Source organism: Neovison vison, chromosome X (genome assembly GCF_020171115.1).
Source record: "Neovison vison isolate M4711 chromosome X, ASM_NN_V1, whole genome shotgun sequence".
Lineage (NCBI taxonomy): Eukaryota > Metazoa > Chordata > Mammalia > Carnivora > Mustelidae > Neogale > Neogale vison.
The window spans coordinates 11,807,685-11,834,805 of record NC_058105.1 but is presented as its reverse complement, the minus strand read 5'-3'; the positions used below and the strand labels follow the sequence as shown (position 1 = coordinate 11,834,805).

The 27,121-nt window shown below is 40.7% G+C and overlaps 1 long non-coding RNA gene across 4 annotated transcripts in view; it reads left to right on the top strand.

The window, feature by feature from the left end:
* LOC122897313 overlaps nucleotides 1-27,121 on the top strand; it is a 55,129-nt gene that overhangs the window by 16,758 nt on the left and 11,250 nt on the right. For 3 of the 4 annotated variants that reach the window (XR_006382510.1, XR_006382508.1, XR_006382509.1), the window contains exon 3: nucleotides 1,872-1,967. This is a non-coding gene — a long non-coding RNA (uncharacterized LOC122897313). The remainder of the gene's footprint in view (nucleotides 1-1,871; nucleotides 1,968-27,121) is intronic. The other variant, XR_006382511.1, reaches the window with a different exon arrangement.

The following is a 27,121-nucleotide window of genomic DNA, read 5'->3' as shown; positions in this document are numbered from 1 at the left end:
TTGTATGTGTCGCCATGTGTATGCATGTGAACAGATGCGTATGCGTAGCACAGAAGCACGCACACAGACATGTACCCACAGACACGCAAAACTCTCATGCATGCGGAGTCCTTATATCGTGCAGCGACATAAACATCTGCATACAGGCACGTGTGCATTCACCCGGAGAGTCATCTGAAGAAAATCGTCCTCACATAGGTAGGTTTATGCAGATCCACTCACACGCGCCCCTATGGAGATGAAGATGGTCACACAGACGTACACATGAAAACGGAGGTGGAGGAACAGGTGGATGAACACAGGCCGCATGTGTGACTATAGATGCACCTAGACACAGATAAAGCCTTACGGCAAGAACGTGTAGCTACGGACCTGGGGACCAACACTCAGACACGCCCGGGGACGTTATGTCTGCACAGGCATACAGACACTCAGCTACTCACACAGATGAACCGTTACACGCAGCAAACATGAGGACTAGACATTTCCACATAGAGATGCTGCTTACACACTTGGACTCATGCAGAGATCTGTGCATGGGATACAGAGGCAATTCCACAGACTTACACAGGTAGACAGAGACATGAGTCCTGCCTCCAAAAAAAGCAAGATTTCACCAACTCATATAGTGACACACTCCAAACCTCTCTCCCAGACACATGCAAACAGAACTCCATAATAGCGCCTGCCTATACACACACACACAAGGCACATGCAGATGTCTGCTCAGACGCCAGGGGTCCCTGCCAGAAACACAACATCCTCAGCATATGAAAGCAAGAGACCTACACACATGTATCTACAGACAACACAGTCCTGAACACGGTAAAAAATACAGACATAGCCATAGGCACACAAAGCCACAGACATGTACCTTCACATGTCAACATTTATACACATTGGCACATGTACACACACACAAATGATCTACAAATGTGCTCCTATGCCCATGTGGCACTCAATCCTACATGTACATCAAATATATGAATGCACACACACACATCTGCCAACATAGATGCAAACATAGACTTAATCATGCTGCAAACAGAAACACAGACATATGCACAGACGTGGAGATATAGGCAGAGATTTATACGCATGAAAACACACAGACTCAGGTACTTATAAAAGCACACACAAATAAACCCTTTTCCAAAGGAGGCTGTGACTTTAATGTACCTTTTTCTTAGCCTCTTCAAAAGAAAATGGAAATTATTTAGCTTCCTCTAAGGGCTATACAGTATAAAAAGAGATGTAGAGATTACCAGAAAGAGAGCTGAAAGATCTGGTGTGCACAGGTGTGTGTGTGTGTGTGTGTGTGTGTGCACGCACACTGAACGCACACGCACATGTGCACGCACACACACACGCACACACACACACACCCCACTGAAACATCACACGGGGTAGTATTTAACGGCATGGCTATTTAATTGGTGAGAAAAAGCCAAACCTGCATTTTCTTACTAACCCAATGATTTGGGGCCATTTTCCTGCTTTCTCACCTGTAGTGTGGGGGTAAGATTAGCACCTATCTTTTAGAGCTATTTGAAGATTCAGTGAAATGTAAGTCTTGGTCTTGTGCTCAGAATGTCATAGATGCTCCTGATGCTTTTTGGTTTTACCAGAGGTGAAGTTCTTAGCTGCACAGGGTTTGGGTTTTGTGGTCAAAGTTCATGGTCATATCATAGAACATCTCAACATTATTGTAAATGGTATTGAGGAAGGGTAGATGAGCTTCATAAGCAAGGCCGGTTCTGAAATTGTCAGAGATGTTAAGGGCTTGTTACTGTTGCTGGAAAATGGAAATAAATATTTCCTGCTATTGTTTGTTGCGATTGTCGTTATTCATATCCTTTTCCGTTTTGCAGGAGGAGACTGGACAATTGAGAGAGCCCTTGGAAGAGGGGAAGAGGGGAAGAGGGCTTCGTTACCAGTGTGTATTTGCCACCTAGTGACCATAGTGAGTAAGTACAGTGTTTATGGATGGCTCAGAAATACCCCTAAAATTTCACCCATTGCAGGGCTGCCTAACTGCCCTGGCAAGTAAGCTAGAATACTTCAACTTAGAGTGGTTTCTGGTACATTCAGAAGTTAAAAGTAATAATAAAAGAAATCTTTCTTCCTAAATTTCCTTTCCCCCACATAGTTTTCCTTTGGGCTTCTCTGAGATTGTGTTCTATGGCAGTGGTTTTCAAACTTTCTCATTATAGGCCTGCTAAAATAATTTTGAAAAACTACCAACTCCATCACCCATCTTGAAGTTGGTATCTGAAATTTCTTATCATAAGTTTGTGCTGATTATTTCCGGCATATTACAAATACTTACACTTTTAAATAAAATGAGTCACATTTATCCATTCATTCAGTGAACTAAAAAATACCATTGGATCTTGATACTCATCATTGTTGATTTAAAAGCAAAGAAAAAAACCATGAACAGTCAGAAAATTTCATGATCTTCTTGAAATCATTGTTCTATTTAGGTACCCTCAGTAATGTATCCTAATGTAATAGATATTCTTACTATATATCGCTATGAAAAGTATATATGGTTTGAAATAAATGTTCCTATAATGCTAAGCCTATTAAATATTAAACTTTTTACCATTAAATTATTAGTAGTATACAGTTTATCAGAACATTATAAAATGTTATCTATTTTGATAAGTAATTACTAAAAATGAAAACTCAGATTTGGTTGGAAATGCATCCCTTAAGTGCATGTGACTGTTCGTTTTCCTCCAAGCTAGTTTGTGACTCTGAGGACGATTGTTACTTCTAATGAGACAGTACAGTATAAATTTTATTCCTGTTTTTCACTTTTAGAGCTATAAGAATTGAAAAAACTTTGTTCCCATAAATAAGTAGAAAGGAATGGAATGATTCCCCAGATTGTGAGTCAAAAGCCACAGTGACTTGTCACTAAAAACAATTTTTCATGATTTAAGTTTTTTAATTAAAATTTAAAATTTGTGATGGACAACTTGATGAAACCTATCTTTAGTTCCATGAAAGGAGAGAAACCTCAATTTATGAAAGGATTTCTTGCTGAGTCATTTATTTCTGAGTTTCTGGTAAGTTTACCAAAATGACTTTGTCAAGATATAGCTATTATACCTATCGTTCTGGCCTTTCAAAGCATTATTTTTAATCCAGCATACTTATAAAAGGTTGGAAAAATCAAAATACTCAGATAAGTATGCCTTAACCAATACAGTAATTTTGATAAGGTGCCTTTGATTTATTATCTCCTTTAAATATAAAACTTTGAGGCTGCAGATTTGGATCATTGATTTCATAGAAAATATTTATAACATAACTTAATTGGCAAAGGCAATGTCCATATCAAAATAATTGGCCAAATCAACTGTACTTTCACAGAAAGTGTCCTGCGTCATCTTTCAATGGAAAAATGAATTTATATGCATTATAGGGGCATTATTAAAACCACACAGAAATCGATTATGGGACACCTTTGTTGAATAGTTTACTAACAAAATAAATAGATTAAAAATATAGTGAGATTTTTATTTACTTTGAAATAAATTAAGATATTAATAATAATTTTGTTTTCACGTGATTTTAAATTAAACAATGTGATATGTAGCTAACATTATAATTCATGTATAAAGCAAAGAATCTGATGGCAGGCATTGTTTCCTTGAGGAAACATGTATGCATGTGTTTTTAGAACTCTGGTATTGGATTTCTGAAAATAATTAACTAGGAATCATGTACAAAAATTGAAAAATCCATTAATTTTATTGGACCACAGAATCAAACTTTTCAACCCTATCTTATGAAAGAGGTAAGTATATATGGCTAAAGAATAATTGGTCTGGAAATGACCATATTTTGTTGTTGATAATGGGAGGTAGAAAATATATAATTATTTATAAAGTGAAATGAGGATTGACTTTAATTGGAAAAGATACTTCAAGATACAATCTGAGAAAACAGGTTTTAAGTAGTTTAATTGAATGATGTATCTTATCTGAAAGAAATCACATACAATCTCTGTATCAGTTTTACTGGTGTAAACATTTTGTGGTATAGGAAACTATCCTAGTTATACTTAAAAGAATCAGCATCAAAAGTACGTACTGCCATTAGATAGGAGGTGCATTTCTTTCCAGTTAATGATGCATTTAAGCAATAGGTATTGAAAATGCTTGCAAAATAATGCTCAATTTTAAGCACATGGAAAAAAATCGTTTTTCGGCAGGTCAGTTTTAGTATAGAAGACCCATGGGAGTTAAGAACCTGAGAGGGAATCCCATACCAACTGTCCGTGCTCACAAAGTTCTTGAAAAGAATTCATGTACCAGTAGCCTAGTTTGAAGACTGCTACTGTAGGCTATTTTCAGCAGGATTGCTCCAGAACAATACGTTGTTGCCATCATTGAGATAATTCATCATAGTTCACATGCCACTGTTGAATTTCTGCTGAATGCTTCTGAGTTTGAGTAAAATGTTCTGGAAGGGATTATTTTATTTTGCTGATAAATGTATGAATAGACTAGACCTATATTGTCCAATATGGGAGCCACATGTGGCTACTGAGCATTTGAAATGTGACTGGTGAGGACTGATATTTCCTCAGTGTAGAATGCAATATACACCAGGTTTTAGAGACAAGGCAAACATAAATATTTCACTAATCTTTTTATATTGGTTACATGTTGAAAGAATGGTGTTCTGGATGTATTGAGTTAAATAACACATATCTGTAAAGTTAATTTTACCTACTTTTTAAACTTTTAAAAATGTTGCATGTGGAGATTTAAATACCTGTAGGTTTATCATATGTATTATATATGATAGTGCTACTCCTGACCTTATGTTGGAACTCTTGAATTTCCTCTAAAAACATAACCACAGAAAAAATGGATTTGTCTACTAGTCTGGTCCAGGATATTGGTATTCTGATGCAGTCAGGACCTCGCACTAGTGTTTAGGTTTTCAGGTTGTGGAATTTCTAGTTGTAATATAGCAGGAAAAAATAAAAAAGAAAACCTCAATATTTTATTAAAGGTGTTTAAAAAGTAGTCTTTTATTAGTACCTAGGAATTTTCTCAGTATCAACTTTGGATGGCTTCTAAGTGGGGGCCTGTGAAGCTTTTTGAACTCTTCAAAAATGTCAGTGGCAGATATGCATTCTATTGAAGATGTGAAGTGCTTCATCACACTCGAGATGCTTTTTTTTTTTTGCAATTATGTTTTTATGTAACACTAAGAAAGAAAACAAATGCCTCTGAATAAGCTATGATGCGGTGCTTTCGTATCAATAGAATTGTAATTTTATACTTACTGGAAGCTCTTTTTGGCTTCTTTAGATACATATGTTTATCACATGTCATGATATACTACAGTAGCCACAAGCAGATTTGAATATATTTGCGTATCGCAGGCGATGACAGCTCCCTTTCACTTGCCTCCTGGCTGACAGTGATTGCAAAATGCCCCTGATTATGAGGCGCATTCTGATTTCAGGGTGTGAAAAAGGGAAGAAAGATACATCTTAGAATCAGGTAAATATGGTAAGTCCTTTGTCAGGAAAAAAGGACCATGGAAGACAGAAAGCAAACCCTAAGACATCAGCCTAGCGAAAACCCCTCTTCTGTGTATTACTGTATTTGTGACAAACAAAATGTGGCTCTTATCTAAACATTGATCACAGTGCACTTGAATACCATTGTGTTCTACATTTCATCTTAGTTGTCTGACGGTTTTCTTAGCATTCTTTTCTTTGTCTCCTGGATTGGGAGTAAGAATTGCGATGCGTCGAGTATGGCGGGGACAGACGGGATCTCTCCAGCCTGAATAGGTCTCGCCGCTCTGTTGTGAGAACCACTTAGCCCAGTCTTGTGTGAGGCTGTGCCTTCAATGGCACTGTTTGCTCTTTGTAAGTGGGCTAACAGAGGAGTCTTTCTCCCTGTCATGGCTTAGTTTAATTGTAACATGTTCTTTGTGTCCTTTCTTGACTGAAGGGCTTGAGAGGGGGAGGAATGGAGATTGAGCTGCTTTTCTAGTTCTTGTTTTATATAGTATTCAAGAGGGTCCGCGAGAGGAATCAAAACTCCACAGGAAATACATTATCTCAAGAATCAATGAAAACAACCCTAGATTTGCCATCCAGAAATTGACACATCTCTGAATCTAATGATAGTTTTGATGACGTGAGATTTACAAGAGGTAACAAAAACAAACATTGTCATGAATTGAGAAGACCTAGAGAACCGGTAACATGTTTCCTTTGTTGTCCCTACAGTTCTACATTATACTAAGACTCACATATCTCTTAAGGGCTCCAAAGTGGGGCCAGGTTCGTGGACTTGTGACTTGTGAGTCTCCTAGAGCTCCCTGCTTGGTTTAATGCTCTGCTGTAATGGTCTGAAATTCTTACTACGTTTTGAGAAAGGGTCCCCACATTTTCATTTTGCACTGTGTCCTACCAGTTATATGGTCGATCCTGTTCAAAAGGGGGAACTTGCCAGAGAATAATGAACTGAAGTTGGGAAGTTAAATTAGAAACATTCCTTTTCTAATGTGTACTGAATTCTTTCTGTCAGTACTCATAAACGTGGTACCGGTAAGCTACCATTGCTGTTGTTGTTAGGCAATAGTTGCAGAAGTAATAATGGTAGTAGTATTACTCAACAGTCCCTTATATTGACTCCCTCATTTATTCATATGACCTGGGTCATCTTCTGTGTCTCTATTTTCCTTTTTAAAATTTTTTAAAGGATTTTATTTATTTATTTGAGGGAGAGAGAGAGAGTGTGCATGCAGGAGGGGTGGGGCAGAAGGAGCAGCAGACTCCCTGCTGAGTGCAGAGTCCAATGCCAGGGCTCATTCCCATGACTCTGAGATCGAGACTGGAGGCCAAGGCAAAGGCTTAACCAACGGAGCCACCCAAGCACCCCCCAAATTTTTATTTTTATTTTATTTCATTTTATTTTAATTCCAGTATCATTGGCATACAATGTTATATTAGTTGCAGGTGTACAGTATAGTAATTCAACAATTCCATACATCACCTGGTGTTCATCACGACAGGTAAACTTCCTTAATCCCAATTACCTATTTCACCCACCCCCACCCCTCCCCTCTGGTAACCATCAGTTTGTTCTCTATAGTTAAGAATCTTTTTTTGTTTGTTTGTTTCTCTCTCTCTTTTTTCCTTTGCTTCTTTATTTTGTTTCTTAAATTCCACATATGAGTGAAACCATATGGTATTTGTCTTTGACTGACTTATTTCACTTAGCATTATGCTTTCTAGCTCCATCCTTGTTGTTGCAAATGGCAAGATTCATTCAGTTTTATGGCTGAGTAATATTTCATTGTATATATACACCACTTCTTCTTTATCTATTCATCTATCAGTGGACACTGGGCTGCTTCCATAATGTGGCTATTATAAATAATGCTGCTTTAGACACAGGGGTGCACATATCCCTTTGAATTAGTGTTTTGTATTTTGGGAGTAAATACCCAGTAGGGTGATTACTGGATCATAGAGTAGTTCTATTTTTAAATTTTGGAGGAACCTCCATGCTGTTTTCCAGAGTGGCTGCACCAGCTTGCATTACCACCAACAGTGGAGGAGGGTTCCCCTTTCTCTGCATCCTCGCCAACATCTGTCATTTCCCGACTTGTTGATTTTAGCCATTCTGATTGGTGTGAGGTGGGATCTCATTGACATTTTGATTTGTAGCTCCATGATGCCGAGTGATGTTAGCACTTTTTCATGTGTCTGTCGACCATTTGGATGTCTTCTCTGCAGAAATGTCTGTTCATGTCTTCTGCCCATTTCTTTTTTTTTTTTTTAAAGATTTTTTCTTTATTTATTCAACAGACAGCGATCACAAGTATGCAGAGAGGCAGGCAGAGAGAGTGGGGAGCAGCTCCCTGCTGTGCAGAGAGACCGACATGGGGCTTGATCCCAGGACCCTGAGATCATGACCTGAGCCGAAGGCAGAAGCCCAACCCACTGAGCCACCCAGGTGCCCCCTCTGCCCATTTCTTGATTGAATTATTTGTTCTTTGAGTTTGATAAGTTTTTTAATAAATTTTGGATATTAGCCCTTTACTTGCTATGTCATTTGCAAATAACTTCTCCCATTCTATTGGTTGTCTTTTGGTTTTGTTCACTATTTCCTTTGCTGTGCAAAAGTTTTTTATCTTGATGAAGTCCCAATAGTTCATTTTTGCCCTTGCTTCCCTTGCTTTTGGCGATGTTTCTAGGAAAAAGTTCCTGCGGCTAAGGTTGAAGAGGTTGCTGCCTGTGTTCTCCTTAAGGATTTTGATGGATTCCTGTCTTACATTGAGGTTTTTCATCCATTTTGAGTCTATTTTTGTGTGTGGTGTAAGGAAATGGTCCAGTTTCATTCTTCTGCCCATGGCTGTCCAATTTTCCCAACACCATTTGTTGAAGAGGCTGTCTTTTTTCCACTGGAATTCTTTCCTGCTTTGTCAAAGATAAGTTGGCCATAGAGTTGAGGGTTTGTTGCTGGGCCCTCTATTTGTTCCATTGATCTATGTGTCTGTTTTTGTGCCAGCATGATACTGTCTTGATGATGACAGCTTTGTAATAGAGCCTGAAGTCTGGTATTGTGGTGCCACCACCTTTGGTTTTTTTTTTTCAACACTCCTCTGGCTATTCAGGACCTTTTCTTCTTCCATACAAATTTTAGGATTATTTGTTCCATTTCTTTGAAAAAAGTTGTTGATATTTTGATGGGGATTGCATTAAATGTGTAGATTTCTCTAGGTAGCACAGACATTTTCATGAATGTTTTTCCATTTCTTTGTGTCTTCCTCAATTTCTTTCATGAGTATTCTGTAGTTTTCTGATTACAGACTCTTTGTCTCTTTGGTTAGATTTATTCCTAGGTATCTTATTGCCTCGGGTGCAATTGTAAATGGGATTGACTCTTTAATTTCTCTATCTTCTGTCTTGTTGTTGGTTTATAGAAATGCAACTGATTTCTGTGCATTGATTTTATATCCTGACACTTTACTGAAATCCTGTGTGAATTCTAGCAGGTTTGGGGTGAGTCTTTTGGGTTTTCCACTTGAAGTATCATATCATCAGCAAGGAGTGAGAGTTTGACTTCTTCTTTATTGATTCAGATGACTTTTATTTCTTTTTGTTGTCTGATTGCTGGGGTTAGGACTTCTAGGACTATGTTTAATAGCAGTGGTGAGAGTGAAGAGCCTACCATGTTCCTGACCTTAGGCGAAAACCTCTCATTTCCTCATTGAGAATGATATCCACTGTGGGTTTTTCATAGATGGCTTTGATGACATTGAGGTATGTACCCTCTATCCTTATACTTTGGAGAGTTTTGATCAAGAAAGGATGCTATTCTTTGTCAAATGCTTCTTCTGCATCTATTGGGAGTATCATATGGTTCTTGTTTTTTCTTTCTTTCTTTTTTTTTTTTTTTAAAGATTTTATTTATTTATTTGACAGAAACAGAAAGAAGAGAGAAACAGCCATAGAGGGAACACAAGCAGGGGTAGTAGGAGAGGGAGAAGCAGGCTTCCTGCTGAGCAGGGAGCCTGACACAGGACTCGATCCCAGAACCCTGGGATCATGACCTGAGCCAAAGGTAGATGCTTAATGACTGAGCCACCCAGGTGCCCCTTTGTTCTTTCTTTTATTAATGTATTGTATCACATTGATTGATTTGCAGATATCAAACCAACCTTGCAGCCCAGGAATAAATCCCACTTGGTCATGGTGAATAATCTTTTTGATATACTGTTGGATCCTATTGGGAGATAGTATTTTGGTGAGAATTTTTGTATATATATGTTCATCAGGGATATTGGTGTGTAATTCTCCTTTTTGATGGGGTCTTCATCTGGTTTTGGCGTCTTTTTCTGGTTTGGGGATCAAGGTAATGCTGGCCTCATGAAATGAGGAATTTTATGGAATTTGGAAGTTTTCCTTCCATTTCTATTTTTTGGAATAGTTTCCAGAGAATAGGTATTAATTCTTCTTTAAATGTTTGGTAGAATTCCCCTGGGAAGCCATCTGTCCCTGGACTCTTGTTTGTTGGGAGATTTTTGAGGATTGCTTCTATTTCCTGGCCAGTTGTGGGTCTGTTCAGGTTTTCTAGTTCTTCCTGGTTCAGTTTTGGTAGTTTGTAGGTCTCTAGGTATGCATCCATTTCTTCTAGATTGCCTAATTTGCTGGCATATATTGCTCATAATATATTGTTATAATTGTTTGTATTTCATTGGTGTTGGTCGTGAACTTTCCTCTTCCCTTCATGATTTTATTAATTTGGGTCCTTTCTCTTTTCTTTTTGATAAATCTGTCCAGCAGGTTATCAATCTTATTCTTTCAAAGAACCAGCTCTGAGTTTCATTGATCTCTTCTACTGTTCATTGGTTTCTAGTTCATTGATTTCTGCTCTGATCTTTATTAGTTTTCTTCTCCTGCTGAGTTTAGGCTTTATTTTCTGTTCTTTCTCCAACTCCTTTAGGTATAGGGTTAGATTGTATATTTGAGACCTTTCTTGTTTCTTGAGAATGGTTTGTTATTGCTATATACTTTCCTCTCAGGAGCATTTGCTGTGTCCCAAGGATTTTGAACAGTTGTGTTTTCATTTTCATTTGTTTCCATGATTTTTTTAGTTCTTCTTTAATTTCCTGGTTGACCCATTCATTCTTTAGAAGGATGCTCTTTAGCCTCCATGTATTTGAGCTCTTTCCAACTTTCCTTTTATTTCTAGTTTCAAAGCATTGTGGTCTGAAAATATGCAAGGAATGATCCCAGTCTTTTGGTAATGATTGAGACCTGATTTGTGACTCAGGATGTGATCTATTCTGGAGAATGTTCCATGTGCACAGAGAAGAATGTGTATTCTGTTGCTTTGGGATGGAATGTTCTGAATATATCTGTGATGTCCATCTGATCCAATGTGTCATTTAAGGCCTTTATTTCTTTGTTGATCTTTTGCTTAGACGATCTGTCCATTTCAGTGAGAGGGGTGTCAAAATTCCCTGCTATTATTGTTGATGTGTTTCTTTGATTTTGTTATTAATTGGCTTATGTCATTGGCTGCTCCCATGCTGGGGGCATAGATATTTAAAATTGTTAGATCTTGTTGGACAGACCCTTTGAGTATTATATAGTGTCCTTTATCATCTCTTATTATGGTCTTTAGTTTAAAATCTAATTTGTCTGATAGAAGGATTGCCACCTCAGCTCTTTTGATGTCCATTAGCATGGTAAATTGTTTTACACCCCCTCTCTTTAAGTCTGGAGATGTCCTTGAGTCTAAAATGAGTCTCTTTAAGATAGCATATTGATGGGTCTTATTTTTTTTTATCCATTATGATACCTTGTGTCTTTTGATTGGCATTTAGCCCACTTACATTAAGAGCAACTATTTAAAGATATGGATCTACTGCCATTGTATTACCTGTAAGGTGACTGTTACTGTATATTGTCTCTGTTCCTTTCAGGTCTGTGTTAATTTTAGGATCTCTCTTTGCTTAGAGGACCCCTTATTTCCTATAAGGCTGATTTGGTGTTTGCAAATTCTTTTAGACCTCTTGTCCTGAGCTGCTTTCAGGATTTTCTCTTTGTCTCTGAGACTTGTAAGTTTTACTATTAGATGATGGTGTGTTGACCTATTTTTATTGATTTTGAGAGTCATTCTCTGTGCCTCCTGGGTTGTGATGCCTGTTTTCTTTTCCAAATTAGGGAAATTATATTTATCTATAGCTTCCAAATTATAGGAAGCTATAATATACCTTCTGCCCCTCTCTGTCATCGTCTTCTTCTTCTTCTTCTTCTGGGATCCCAATTATTATAATATTGTTTCATCTTATGGTATCACTTACCTCTCAAGTTCTCCCCTTGTGATCCAGTAGTTGTTTATCTCTTTTTTTCTCAGCTTCTTTTTTCTCCATCATTTGGTCTTCTATATAACTAATCTCTTTTCTGCCTCATTTATCCTAGCAATAGGAGCCTCCATTTTTGATTGCACCTTATTAATAGCCTTTTTGATTTCAACTTGGTTAGATTTTAGTTCTCTTAATTCTTCAGAAAGGGATTCTCTAGTATCTTCTATGCTTTTTTCAAGCCCAGCTAGTATCTTTATAATCGTCACTCTGAACTGTAGTTCTGACATCTTACTAATGTCCATATTGAGTAGGCCCCTGGCAGTCGGCACTGACTCTTGTTCTTTGTTTTTTTTTTTTTTTTTTTGAGGTGAGTTTTTCTGTTTTGTTTTTTTTTCACTTTGTCCAGGGAAGAATAAATTAATGAGAGAAAAAAATGCTAAAAGGGTAACAACAACCCCAGAAAAATATACAGTAAATGAATTAGAAGAGACCCACAACAGGGAGGAAAGAAAGGGGAAAAAAAAAGAATATGATCAGGCTGAATAGAACAGAGCCACATACTAGATTTTGGGTGTATTTTGGTCTGTTAGAAGAAACTGCGTCCCAAATTTTAAAGAAAGAGAAACTTATATATATACAAAAATAAGGTTAAATACAATGAAGGGATAGAATATGATATAAAAATGAAATTAAAAAAGATTTTTAAAAAGTATTGATAAGATAACATGGTTAAAATAGGAAAGAGGAAAATTTTAAAAAAAGAAGAAAGAAAAATTTAAAAATTAACTTTGGATGACGAAAGAATCATGGGGAGAAAACCATGAATTCTATGTGTTGCTTTCTCCTAGCTCTGGAGTTCTCATTGATCGTTGAACTTGGGCTTGGATGGATGTTCTTGCTGATCTTCTGGGGGAGGAGAGGCCTGTTGCAGTGACTCTCAAATGTCTTTGTCCAAGGTGGAATTGCACTGCCCTTGCCAATGGCCAGGCTAAGTAATCTGCTTGGGTTCGCTTTTAGAGCTTTTGTTCCCTGAGCGCTTTCCGTGCAGCTTTGGAGGATGAGAATGAAAATGGCGGCCTCCCAATCTCTGACCCAGAGGAGCCGAGAGCTCGGGGCCCCACTCCTCAGTGCACCCTCAGAGAAAAGCAGTCAATCCGTCCCACCTCTCTAGTCTCTGGCCACACTTTGTGCTCACCCGGCCTGTGACCAAGTGTTTCTATCTCTGGTTCACAGCCCCTTTTGGAGTCTAGTTTATGGCGACCCCGAGCTAAGAGCCCACTGCTCAGCTCTGTCTCTGCAGCTGTCTCGGATTCCTAGCTCTGCTACACTCAGGCACCCCCGGTCTTTCTGAGACCCCACGGGTCCTGAGACCACGCTGTCCCAGCAAGGGTTCCACCCACCACTTAGCCACCAGAGTGACGTCCCTCAGCAGAGCAGACTTCTAAAAGTCCTCTTTTAGGACTTTTGTGCGATGTTGTGTGCGCCGCTGTTCTATCACTTGCCAGGAGCCCGCTGACAGAGGTTCCCTGCCCCCCACAGACTCTCTTCTCAAATATCACCTCGGATTCACTTCTCCACATGTCTTACCTTCCAGAAAGTGGCCGTTTTTCTGTTCATAGAATTGCTGCTATTCTTCTCTTCGAGCTCCTGTTGAGATTGTAGGTGTTCAGAATGGTTTGATAACTAGCCAGCTGAATTCCTGGGACCAGACAAAATTTAGATCTCCTTTTCCTCTGCTATTTTGCTCCTCTCTCACTTTGTCCTACCTTAAGTGTTCTGAAGAAAACAGCATGTAAGCTTCAAATGCCAAATTGTTCATTTTAAAAAGGAAATATAAATGCATTCTTCCCTGCAAAGTTTTATTAGTAGGAGAAAGAATAAATACAGCAAGAAAGCTTTATTTAAGTAAAGGACGGTCTCAGCTGAATTTTGTATTTTTTCAAAGTTTGGAAATCTCTGACCCAAGGAGTAAAGATTTATGTAGGAATGCATCAAATCTTGGCCTAGCTTTTCATGTACAGCAGCAGAGTCAAAGTGAGCCTATGAAAGCAGGTGTTGGGAATACAAGTAAGAAAATATGTATGAACACATAAATTTAATGTGATATACAGTTGTGACATATCGTTAATTATAATAAAAGGCATAGATAACTTTTCAGTGTGGAAAACAAAACCTAACAAATTTAATAGGGTGGCTTTTACTGTTCCAGTAAAGTGATTAAAACTGGAGATTTTAGTGTGTACTTCCGTAGAAGTAGATAGAATTTGCATACATCTTTTGATATATTTAAAAAGATAAAGATAATTCAACTGAGTTACATTCTGACCTATTTCTTAGAATCGGTCCCTTTCCGTGGATATTTTAAAAAGGTGGTTTCCACAATTCTGGTATAGCTTTTAGAAGACACGCCTAGAGCATGCCAGACAGGAGGCATTGGTCCATATGACACATCCCTGAATAGCCACAGCTACAGGAATATAAAACTTTTTTTGACGCTGAGAGTTTTCTAAGATTCTCTATTTTTCTTGGCTAATGGGGATGAGAGAGTTTTTGTGAGGCATTTTGTTTACCCCTAGCTCAAAGAGAAGCAAATTGGCACACTTTGTAAAATAACGAACAGTAGGGAAACAGGTATCCCAGCTTGCAGGGGGAAATGGGTGGATTCTAATCACACAGGTAGCCATGCCTGGAATTTGAGATCAGCTCCGAAGGAAGACTTGAGGAGCCAGAATTAAAAAACAATTTGAGGCGGAATCAATGACGCAGACAAAAAAGAAGAGGGAGACACACAGTAGCCAGTGTGTGCCTCGGTGAACCGGAAGTGGACCCAGAGTGTCTATAAAATACAGGAAGACATGGGAGAGGATGAAAGAGAAATAGTATCAGCGGGTAATGACCTGAAAAGTATTTAAAGTTTCTCAGCTTAAAAACTGCAAAGCTGACAAACTTAAAAGTGACTATTGATAGAGGACTGTTCAACCCACAAAATCATCACCGTGAGTTCAAAGAGAGATGTGTGTGATATAAAATAAGATCTGAAAGCTTCAACTGGTTTGCCAGTGGGCAGAATAAATTTTGAAGAGGCTTCAATTTCTTTACACGGCTGGATGAACAATTTGCTGAGGTGGAGTTTCAGAGGAAACAAGAAGATTAGCTTTGTATTTGATGCGGAGTATTAAGGGCTTCCTAAAGAGATTAAATCAAAACCTGATTACAGTCCACTAATGCTTTATTAATGTAGCAGACATTTTTTGCTTTTCAAGTTTTTCATTTAAACTTGTGTTTGAATATTATTAAATTTCTTGGGATTAAGGACATGTAAAGCCCCTCGTTCGCAAGGCCCTATTATTCAGTTCTCTGCAGGGGCTCTGAAAGCCCTCTACACCCTCAACCCCCACAACCAGTCATTATCACAGGGGGGCTTAGGAAAGACAAAGGGGAGCACAAACAGCTTTGGCAGAGGAACTTGGCTTGGGGAAGAGACGTTTACAGCTGTTCCTTCACCTTTGCCATCCAGTCCCCTCATCCCTTCTTTGATTCCTGGCTGATGATGAGGCTCCTGATGTGTCAGGGCTCCTGATACGGAAGTGTAGGCTTTCCTCCCACCTTTGTTTGGCATGCCTAGAAGGTTACTCTTCATCTGTTTGGCTATTCAGACTCATCCCCTCCTTCAAGACTCATCTCCAATCGTCCTTATTGTCCCTTCCTCCAACAACAAGAAACAAAATCTTCAGTGGTCTTTGGCCTTCCCGGCTCTGCCTGCCCAGTAGCAAAACTGGAAAGTCTTATCAGTTCCAAGGTCGAGAGGAGGAGGAAGTGGAGAGCAAAGGTGCCAGGCTTTCTTGTGGCTTCTCTGTCCCTAACATGAGCAGTCCTTCACAGTGTCTATTGCTTCAAATGTCGGGCACGGCCACTAGCTTGTGTCTTCCTCATATGGCTCATGAATACTGCCAGGTTAACTGGGCTCTGTGCCAGCCCTATAATGAGGGTTTCTGGTTTACTCTGTGCAAATATTTGAATGTCTTGTAAATGTACCATTGACTGGGAAGGTTTTATAAAAATTCACGCCCAGCTCTTATAAGGTACTGTCAAGTTGGACAAGCAAGAATGCATTACTTTTCTGGGTAAATGGGTATTTTCTCACCACTGTGTAATTAAAGCAGAATAAAGAAAAAACACCCATTGCTGTGGAAGCTAAAATTGTAGCTCTCATCCTTAAGGGCTGATTTCAAGTGTTGGAGTTTATCAAAACACCTGCCTCGTCTGTGTGTCCCTTTTCCCTTTTTCATTTGACAGATCTAGTCAAAATGGTCAAAAAACAAATTATTCAGAAATAGATCTATAAAAAGATGTGTCTCCCATAATATTGCATCTGCACGTCTTTGAATACCTAAGAGTTTTTGATATAGTTCAGCTATTTATTTCTTCCCTTCTCATACATGTACGCATCTTGAAGGTAGAAGGTACACCTCCTTTACCTTTGTATCCCTTGCAGGGCCTAGTCCAGTGCCTTGTATAGGGTTAGGCTCAGTCAATGGTCAGATGCATGAAGGACAGAATCAGTGTGCATGTGTTTGTTTGTATCTATGGTCTGGCTTTTTTGCTCCCTTATGAGCTGTAACAGTGACAAGCCATAGAAAAGACAGTACTGAATGGGGACAGAACAGTTTCTAGGTTAACCCTAACCTAAACCATGGAAGAGAATAATTAAAGGAACAAAAAAAGACCCAAACACATTGACCAAGGAAGCACGTCACTAGGCAGGTTTTTTGGGGCAGAAACACTTCAGTTACTATACACTCCTGAAATTTAGGCAGCTTGCTATTAGTATTTAAGTAACCTTTACTGACTCTTGTTTCCTTAAAGAACAGATGAAAGATTAAGGAGCTTTGTGTAACCAACAAGTGGCCTTTAACACCCCTGATAACATTTTGTTTAACTCAGGTCTGTTAATCAGGCTTCTGATTACTCCTGCCAGATGGGTGGATTGTTCCAGAAATCAGTCGATTCAGCTGGGAACCTCTTGAGTTAATTTGGCCCTGTGGGCGCTGAAACTGACAGTTGAGGAGGCATCAAATAAGCTGTCCAAAGCCTGCTGCACTAAAATTAAAAGAAAAAAAATCCCAACAAAGTGAAAATTCAGTATTTGAATTTCTAACATAAAATGAAAAGCAGCTGATGAATTTGTTTTATTCAGCATTAGAGAAAATACTTCTTTGCTAATCAAGAAAAAGGAGAATTAGGACAGATGCCACCTTTTCAACTACCAGTCTTTTTCAGGATAGAGAAAATGGCCCAAAATTGCAGGGCCTATAACAAATTATCAGTACCATCCGGTACAAGCCTTCACTAGGTGGAGGAGTTGGACCAAATGTTGACTGGCTCTTCCAGCTCTGGCCCTTTCAGTGACTCTGTAGATGAAACATAGTTTTATTACTTCATAGAGTCCCATCCTGGAGTGGTAGCCAATAGGGAAGTAGAAACCATACTCATTAAGGGGGTATTCATTCGATCTTACTCCCGTGGTGGGAGAACGCCTTCACTTGTAGCTGAGCTGTCTAGAACAGAGCGTATACTCTGTGTATAAAATACAGAGCGCACTTCCAAGATTTAGAATGGAAAAAATTATTCCATTATTTTTTATATTGATTCCATGTTGAAATGATAATATTTTGGATATATTTGATTGTATAAAATATATTAATTTACCTGCTACTTTCTATTTCCTTCTTTGTATTATATAAACCATTTACAATTATATCCATGACTCATACTATATTTCTCTTGGAGCGTCCTGGCCCAGAGAGTTACTCCTTCTCCTTGTAATCTGAATTCCAGTTACTTAGAAAACACTTCCACACGTGAAACCGTCTATACTTGTGGTTCTCAGTCTTGGGTGCGCTTTAGAATCCCATGGGGATCTTTTAAGAACTATTGACACCCTCCCTCGCCACTTTATTTTTCTGATTCACCTGATACAACTCATAGTGATCTTTCTTATATGCTTGGAATTCCTTCCACAAGGCTACAGGAGGTGTCTTCGTAGAGAAGCACGTGTGAGCCGGCGGCGGACAGCTGCTGGATGAAGGGGGCTGCACCACGGAAGCAGGCTTAGCTCAGACCCGCAGCTAGTTATGAACAGCAAAAGAGCCTTCTTCTTAGCTTTTCAGTTGTGAAAAATCAAGCACACAGACACAGCACAGTAACTTGAATTAATTCTGTCTTAGCTGTCCCGCATATGCAGTTCTGAAAAGCAGCTTACAGCATTCTGTCCGGCTTCCCAGGGAGCTACTTGGCATTGCGTGGTCTGTTTTCAAAGAGGAAAATGGGGCTCAAGGAGTATGACCATCTCTTCTGTTAAGAGAATTCCTCCTGTCAAATTCTGGCTGTTTTGTTTTACTTTTGTTTTAGTGGAGACATTTTTTGGGGGGGGACCCTTTTGGGGGGGGGCACGTTTAACTGACCGAAGGGAACCTAGAAAAGGCAGTTTCACTGGACTGAGACTGCCCCGTAGAACGGAGCAAGCAGCCATCAAGTTCATGTTGATTCCTAGTACCATATGCTGCATTTTCAAGCTTGACCCTCAAGTTCTGGGAGTTGCCCTCCCTGGTCTTGCCAGCCCTGAGAGCTCATTAGAGCCACAGTTGTTTGTGGCCTGGCCCTGGCATGGGCCTAGGTGAGGAGCAAGCGGCTCCTCCTCTGATAGGTCTCCTGGTTCTCAGAGCTGCAGGAGCCTGTCCACCCGCTGGGGATGCCTCCGCTTGGAGTCCGGGTGATGAATCTGGAACAGGGTTGAAAAACAACGCAAGACTCTAGGCTTTTCAATCAGACTCTACTGAATCGTCTCTTGGGGTGTGGGGAAGTCACAGCACTTCCTGACTCCAGAGGTGCTTGAAAAAGGGGCGCTGAGCTGCTGTGGTCATGAATGGCCAAATGTGGTGCCGCGGGCAGTGGTGGTCATACCTCGGCAAGGCACTGGGGAGTTAGTAAGAGAAAGGTTCTGGTCAGTAAACCCGACTATCCTTGGTGCCCTGAGGCTTGACCATTCCTCTCTCTGCCTACGGATTTTCATTAAATACCACTTCCCTGAGTTAAGATGAAGTTAAAGGTGTCTATGTTGTGTGAGTTATTTTGGAGTGACTCTACCATTTACTAGCGATGTGACGTTGGGCAGATGACTTCTCTAAGCTCCGCTTGTGCAGTAGGAATCATCACGTACCTCCCTCATACTCCTGTGAAGATTCAGTGAGTCGCTCTGTGTATCTCTAGCACCTGGCATAGTGACATGGCCAGAAAAGCAGCTGAGGAAAGGTTTGTGGGGTAAATAGATGCATGACTTTACAAATATGAATATTACAGTCAACGTACATGCTTACAGGGATGCCCTTTTTTTGATCCCTCTACAAGTACCAGGGTTTAGTCTGCTAAACTAATTACTAACGCCGAATCTTTTTTTTTTACCAAAGATTTAGACTCAGTGTACCTCCATTCCCCTGCCATTTCCATGCAATAGGTGCTAGGCATAGATGGAGAGCTAGAGAAAGCATCTTCTCTTTTCAATTTATTTTTTTAAAAACCTGGTTTAATGGATTTTGTTTTTAAGATTTTATTTATTTGACACAGAGAGAGAGAGAGCAGGAGCAGGGGGGAACAGCAAGCAGAAGGAGAGGGACAAGCAGACACCCCACTGAGCAGGGATCCTGATGCAGGACTCGATCCCAAGACCCTGGGATCATGACCTGAGCTGAAGGCAGACGTTTAACTGACCGAGCCACCCAGGCACCTCTAGAGAAAACATCTTCAACCATCAGCTTTGAGGCTTACCCTGGCCAGGGTACATGTTTTATGTTGCAGAGATATTTGGGGGGATCAAACTGTTCTCAGATGTGAAAAGTGATAAAGATGGGTACTTTATAGCCAAATATAAGTAAATTCTAATAATAAGGAGCTATTGAAATGGACAGCATTGAGTTAGATTGGTAATCAGGAATTATATATTATATTGAACCATGTATATTTCAGTGCTTGAAGAAAAATGTGGCATTCTCTGAACTGCCGATGTAACCTCTGCCCTTCAAAAATAGAGCAAGTGGGTACCTAGTAGCCCAACTTTCTCTTTTCAAGAACAGCTATTTTCAAGAACAGCTGTAAGAGGATAGTGATATTAACCTAACAAAGAGATATTACGTGGAGCCATGCATTTAGATTTTTTTTTAAAAATGACCTCATGCTTTTTTACTAACGGTAGATTTTCTGAAAGTTCATCTTCATGTTATCATAACCTAAAAGACACTTGAATGAAACTTTGGAAAGAATAAGATTGGACACTTCTTGGATTAAGAGATAGTTTTGGCTACAATGAATAAAAGTGACATGCTTTGAAGTTAGTTCCAGCTTAGAGAACGTCGACCCTGATGTAATTCATTGGAATTCCAATTTTATTTATTGATTTATTTATTTATTTTTGAGGGGGTTGCACAGAGGGAGAGGGAGAGTCTCCAGTAGGCTCTATGCCCAGCATGGTGTGTGACCCAAGGCTTGATCTCACGACCCTGAGATCATGACCTGAGCTGAAATCAAGAGTTGCTTGCTTAACTCTCTAAGCCACCCAGGCGCCCCTGGAATTTTAAAGCCAGAGCACCTCCATGGCTTCATTTTATTTTTTAAAAAACTTTTTATTTATTTATTTATTTGACAAAGAGATAGCAGAAGTAGGCAGAACAGCAAGCCGAGGGAGAGGGAGAAGCAGGCTTCTTGCTGAGCAAGGAGCCCGACATGGGGCTCGATCCCAGGACCCTGGGATCATGACCTGAGCCTAAGGAAGTCGCTTAACCCACTAAGCCACCCAGGTGTCCCCTCCATGGCTCCATTTTAATTTTTCTTAATCCTATGGATTGTTTTCTTTTGGTATCTCCACCATAGGAGCTCTGCAGGGGACAGGAGCAGAGAATATTGGGACCTCTCACATGTGCAGGGACAAAGTGAGAAAGAGAGAAAGCCGGTGCAAGGAGAGTAAGGGAGGTTGGATATATGGCCGGCTCAATGGGCACAGCAGGGAGCTGGGTCACAGAGTGTATCAGACTTTCCCCATCCCCTGTGCCTGGGATAAGGAACTTAAGGAAATATGCATTCACCATGCCATTACTTTATTTTCAATTTTGTTAACAGTTTTTTAAGTCAACATGATATTTTATAGCAATTAACTATAATTACAAACGTTAAAAACATTTTTGTGGATAATTCATGCTTAATTGTTGTTCCTTCATTTTCATTTAATTCTAAAAGAAATCAACTCTGCCATTTTGACAAGCGCTTAGTGTTTTTAAAACTGACTATGAATACTCTGTTGCTGAGATTTGTGGTTCTACATTCTCACAAACTTGCCCCTAGTCCGAAGCTGTCGATAAGTGTTTGCTCTTCGTCCCCTGGTGGCATGCTGGTTGCATACTGCTCTAACAGCCAGAATTGCCTGGAAGGGACTGTCACCGCTGCCAAGGATAAACGACCCACTCCATCAGTGGCAGACTAGAGAAGAATCGGGTGCCAGGTTTTCTGATGGTGGTCGTTTGGCCACTTGGCAGTAGGCCGCCAAGTGAGTTATTGATCCACTGGAGCTCAGCCCATTTGGATCACCAGGACTGGCTTTCTGTCATCAGGCTCCTAAGACTGTGTGTTTGGGGAAGAAGAAGAAAATGTAAAAACACTAGTAGGCTGTGTAACTTAATAGGCTTAAGCTTTCTAAAGGAAAAGATCGTAGGCATTGACAATAGGGTTATCTACCAATAGGGTATCTATGAAGAAACCCTGACCACTTGGCCATAGATGGTTTGAATGAATCTCCGCAGTTCAATTAACTGGCCCAGACGGCGTCTGAAATGTCACTTGTGGTGGGGAGGGATACAGTTAAACAGAACTGGCGAGGAATTTCAGTGTTGTATCTGCACCGAATTCTTTTTTTTTTTTTTAAGATTTTATTTATTTCCCAGGGAGAGAGAGATCACAAGTAGACAGAGAGGCAGGCAGAGAGAGAGGGGGAAGCAGGCTCCCCGCTGAGCAGAGAGCCCTATGCGGGGCTTGATCTCAGGACCCTGGGATCATGACCTGAGCTAAAGGCAGAGGCTTTAACCCACTGAGCCATCCAGGTGCCCCTTTACCGAATTCTTAACGGGGGGGCATGAGGGCAGTATAAAGGTGAGGACAGAGAAGATGTGTGACCAAATTTCAGTTCAGGTGCTTGTTAGCTATGCGAACTTCCACGATTTTGTTCAGGCCAATAAATTAGATAATGTGGGTAAAAGCATTGAGGATAGTACTCGACACCTAGAAGGTTCTCAGGAAATGTTCTTTTTCTTTCTTCTCTTACATCTTACAGTGGTGTCATTCTATATAGAACCCAGTTTTGAAGACTACTCCATTCTGAGATATTTTTTACTTAATTATCAGTTGATTGCATAAGGATGACCCATTATTAGCCTCTGGACCCATACAGGGTTTTTTAATGATATTTCAACACTTTCCTACCATTGCATAGGTAGGAATTCATAGAATACAGGCTTTTTCATTTACTATTTTCCTTATCTAAGGAAACATCCTAAGATGATGTTTTTAATCATGTGAGAGGAATACTAGCTAGGATTGGGATATCATCACACTGGCAAATGGATGCATAATTTTTAAAAAAGATTTTATTTATTTGACGGAGAGAGAGAGAGTAGAAGCAGGGGGAGCAGCAGGCAGAGGGAGAGGGACGAGCAGGGGCCTGACCCAGGACCCCGAGGTCATGAGCCAAAGGCTGACGCTTAACTGACTGAGCCACCTGGGCGACCCCTGGATGCACAATTTTTTCACAGAGTGTATACAGGTGTTGCATGAACCTGAAAATGGTTTTTTTTATGGGTTTTTATCACTTTGTCCTATTCTCTTGGAGGATGTTGATGTTTGTTTTCCTAACACCTCCATTAGCAAAACCAAGAATAATGAACTGCCTTTAATGTCAGTACTGATGGCGGTAAAGGATGGCCGTTTGTTTGTACGGGGTGAGTGACGCGTCCCAGAGCTCATGGCCCTTCCAAGACGCTCAGCTCACCTCAGCCTTCATGCCTGAGTCCCATACAGTTCAGGCTTCTTCTTCTTCTTCTTTTTTTTTTTTTAAGATTTACCTATTTGAGAAAGAGAGAGAGAATTAGCAGGGAGAAGGGCAGAAGGAGAGGAGAGAGAGTCTTAAGCAGACTCTGTGCTGAGTGTGGAGCCTGACGTAGGGCTCAGTCTCATGGCCATGAGGACGCGACCTGAGCTGAAACCAAGAGTCGGACACTTAACCGACTGCACCACCCAGGCGCCCCAGCCCTCATTCTGAAAACTTATTCTTTAGGACCACCTGTGAGCCTATCATTAAGGGTCTCTGTTTGTTGTGATGAATCATTCATTCAGAAAATATTTACTGAATTCATGTACTGGACCAGGAGTTCTTCTAAGTGATGGAACCATGGAGATGCCTAAGGCGTAGCTCCAACCTTAAGATGCTTATAGTCCAACAAAGATTTAAAAAATGTCACAAGGAAGGAACGAGGAGCTATTGGTGTTCAGCTGGGGGAATTCAGGAAGGGCTTCACTCACTCATTTATTCATTCGACAAGCAAATGAACAGGAGCTTGTGCTAGGCTGAGGATACAGAGACAAAGAAAACAGTGCTCTCAAGGAGTTTACCCTTCTGGGGTAAGGCAGATGCGCAGAATAATGACAGCACGCCGGAGTAAGGTTCAGTGTTAGAGACACTTAAGGCAAGAACAAAGCGTTGAGGAAACCTATGGGTTAATGTACTTGGGAAACCAAGGAGTCATGGTTGAAGCCGAGGTTGAGCTGGGCTTTCGTTAGTGAGTTTAGAGTCTAGTGAATGCATACCAGGTAAAAGGGGCTGAGTGCCCTAGGAGAACTTCAGACCAAGGGCTGTGAGGGAGGATAGAGGGGTGAATGTGTGTACTTCTAGCTGGGGCCTCAGGTAAGTATTTCGCAAAGAGGTCCAGCAGCACCTGGGTGGCACCTGGGTGGTTCAGGTTCTGATCTCAGGGTCCTGGGATCGAGACTCGTGTCAGGCTCCCCACTCAGTGGGGAGTCTGCTTCTTTCTCTCACTCTCTCAAATAAATAAATTATATATATATATATATATATATATATATATTTTTTTTTAAGAGGTCTAATGGCAGCTGGGCCTTAATGGCTGAGTAGACGTTCAACAGGGGAAGGGGCGAGGGAGGGGAAGCAGCAGCAGGAAGGGCGTGAACACAGGCCTGGCCTGCTAGTGGAAGGCCTTTGGAGCTGCAAGAGTGGACAAAGCTGGGCGATGGCCCCGTGTAAGGAAAACAGGAGATGCAGCTAGACGTGGAAGCTAGTGGACGCCACGCTGGGTCGCTGGACTTCATGGAGTCGGCAGCTGTCTTTTCTTCTTCTGACTTTGCTTTGGGGTTGGGGCTCTGGGGTTGGGCTGGTGGGGTTCAAATATTGCGCCCTTCCCATTCAAGCCCACTGATGAAACTGAGCAAGTCTCTTAGCCTCTCTGGGCCTTGGTCTGAACCTCCGTACGATGGGGCTGACAGTAATACTGTCCCCCCGCAGCTGGTGCTCCCACAGCAGCTCCTCGCAGGAGGGCACACGGCACGTGGGACTTGTTGGCAGCAGCCGTGGTGAGCTAAGTTCTTGCGCTAAGCCATACTGTCCTCTTGGCATCACTGTTAAGGTACACCTGTGTTGAGCCATGTACTAGCCTCATCAATAATCAGGCCTCAGCAGTTTAAATGGCCCGACCAGAGTGTTATCTTCTAGAATAATGGGGGCAACCAGTAAAACAGGTCCAGGACCACGTCCAAGCTAGGGTTGCGGATGGCTCCTCTGTCTACAGATCGCACACATCATGTACAAGTCCCATAATCAAAAAAGCTTGCAAACAATACAGATTACCTGTTGTTAACCTGAAGGTGGTGCTGGGGGCACCTGGGTGGCTCAGTTGGTGGGGTGTCCGACTCTTGGTTTGGGCTCAGGTCTTGATCTCAGGGTCAGGGGATTGAACCCCGCATCAGGCTCCATGCTTGATGGGGAATCTGCCTGAGATTCTCTCTCCCTCCTTCCCCCTCTGCCCCTCCCTGATTCATGCTTTCTCTCTCTCTCTCTCTCTCTCAAATAGCTAAATAAATCCTTAAAAAAAAAGTAAGGTGCTGAGAAAGTCTGGCAATCAAAGACTTGAACGCCTATGTCCCAGGTGCCTCAGTTTTCCTACTCCTATCTCAAGCTGAAATTTTAGTATGAAAGTATGACTATTTGCAAGTAATTCTGCAGCGTTCCCACTGGGAGCAGGCTCGCAAGAAACAGGCACAGCCTGAGAACAGTGATCTGCAAAATTCTAGAAACTGTTCTTTCTTGTGTTGACACTTGGTGCATTTTTGGACACACTCGACGTACACAGCTGTGTTTAGCAGGTGGTCTGTGATTTCATATATTCCCTCTGTGGGCCCAGCTGCAGATCCAGCAGATGGATGTCATCGTAAAGGTGACTCTTGGGGCTTGCCCTAAACTTCGGTTACTGAATCTGGTTCCTGGTCATCGCTAAGCGCTAAGCACACGGGCTGCTGTTACGAGACAGAGGCACTTTAGTAACTCCTGGAAGAGCCCACAAATCTCCCTTCCTGAATGAGCTTTAGCAGAACAGGCTCAAAGTTTCCTTTGTAGATTGACAACAAGCCTCTGGAAGTTCCTGAGACACAGAGCAATTAAAATGGATCTCTTTTGAGATATCTGTGTCTCACCATCTCAAAGCTCTATGCAAACATTATTCTGAAGACCTAAAAGTAAGGGAATCATTACACTGGAACAGTTATTAGTATAGATCTCAATCAAAAAGGATATAAAGGTGGCCAGTGGCTGTATTCAACAGTCAGCCCTCTAAGGGTCAAGCAAGCAGCAGCTTTCATTAGAAAATGGATGTTAACTCATATCCTGTTTTTGATAGATACTAATTAAAAACTTGCCTGGAAAAAATTGTGTGTGCCTCTTTTGATTTTGTTTTCCTTGAGAAGGGATATTTTGGATGGCTCATGTTTGTTTAAAAACACTATCCATGGAAGTTTCCTTAAATAAATGACCCTGCGGCAACTAGATTTTCAAAATCATTCATAGAGTAGAGCTAGACATGTAGAAACAAAGGAACTTAAGTTCAAACGAGTTGAGTTTCGTGAGCAGAACATGGCATTTGGGTTTGAGCCCCCTGGATGACCCTGAGTAAGCTAATGTGCAGACTTCCTTTCTTCATCTGAAAAATAGGGCAAAGAAGATCCGCTTAGAACACAGCACTTGTCCTGAAGGAGGATTAAGTACAATACTATATGGGGAAATGCTTTGTAAATCACAAGCTGCTGTTCAAATGTAAGGAATTAACTATTATCATCACTATTCAAGGTCCTACAGCCCATCGCTAGCTAGTTAGTTTTTCTAAGTAAATAATACTTCACTTATAACTTTCCCCACTAGATGGCAGGCGAGCCACTTGGTAAAACAATGTTCAGGTCAGAGACCTACAAAGTGCGACAGTATTCCAGCAGTGCAGCCAGGGACAAAGGCTGAACTAAAACTTGTGAGAAGTGGAGACCACCTGTATTGTGAAAACAAATCTCATTCAAACGCCATTGTTTTTCAGTTCACCAAAATTTTGAATCTATGAAAACACAATCCTTTTGACCGGGAAAAAAAGGACAGCTAAGCAAATAATTTCTGCAAATAAGGAAGTGTTTAACCCAGTCGGAGTTAAAGCTACCAGACTTAACGATTATTTATAACACCACTTTGCAGGTAATGGTTTCATCCATATCAGGAGTCAACAAACTGCTTCTGTAGAGGGCCAGAGAGTAAATATTTCCGGCTTTGCAAGCCGATCCATTTCTGTTGAATGGACTCAGCTTTGCAGGCTGCAAGCTTGCAAATAGACCGAGACATGAGAAAACGAGTGGGCATGGCTGGTTGCAATAAATTTTAATTATGGATGCATTTTGAAATTCATATAAGTTTGGCTTACCTCAAAATACTATTCTTTTTATTCTTTTTCACCATTTAAAAATATAGAAACCATTTTTAGCTCAAAGACCATACCAAAAATGTAGTAACAGGCCTCACTTGTTCCCCAAGGAGTCATGCGTAGCTCCCTGGATTAATACCCTTAATAGTCTTAACTATCAGGCTCACAGTTTCCTTAATGAATGCAAATAA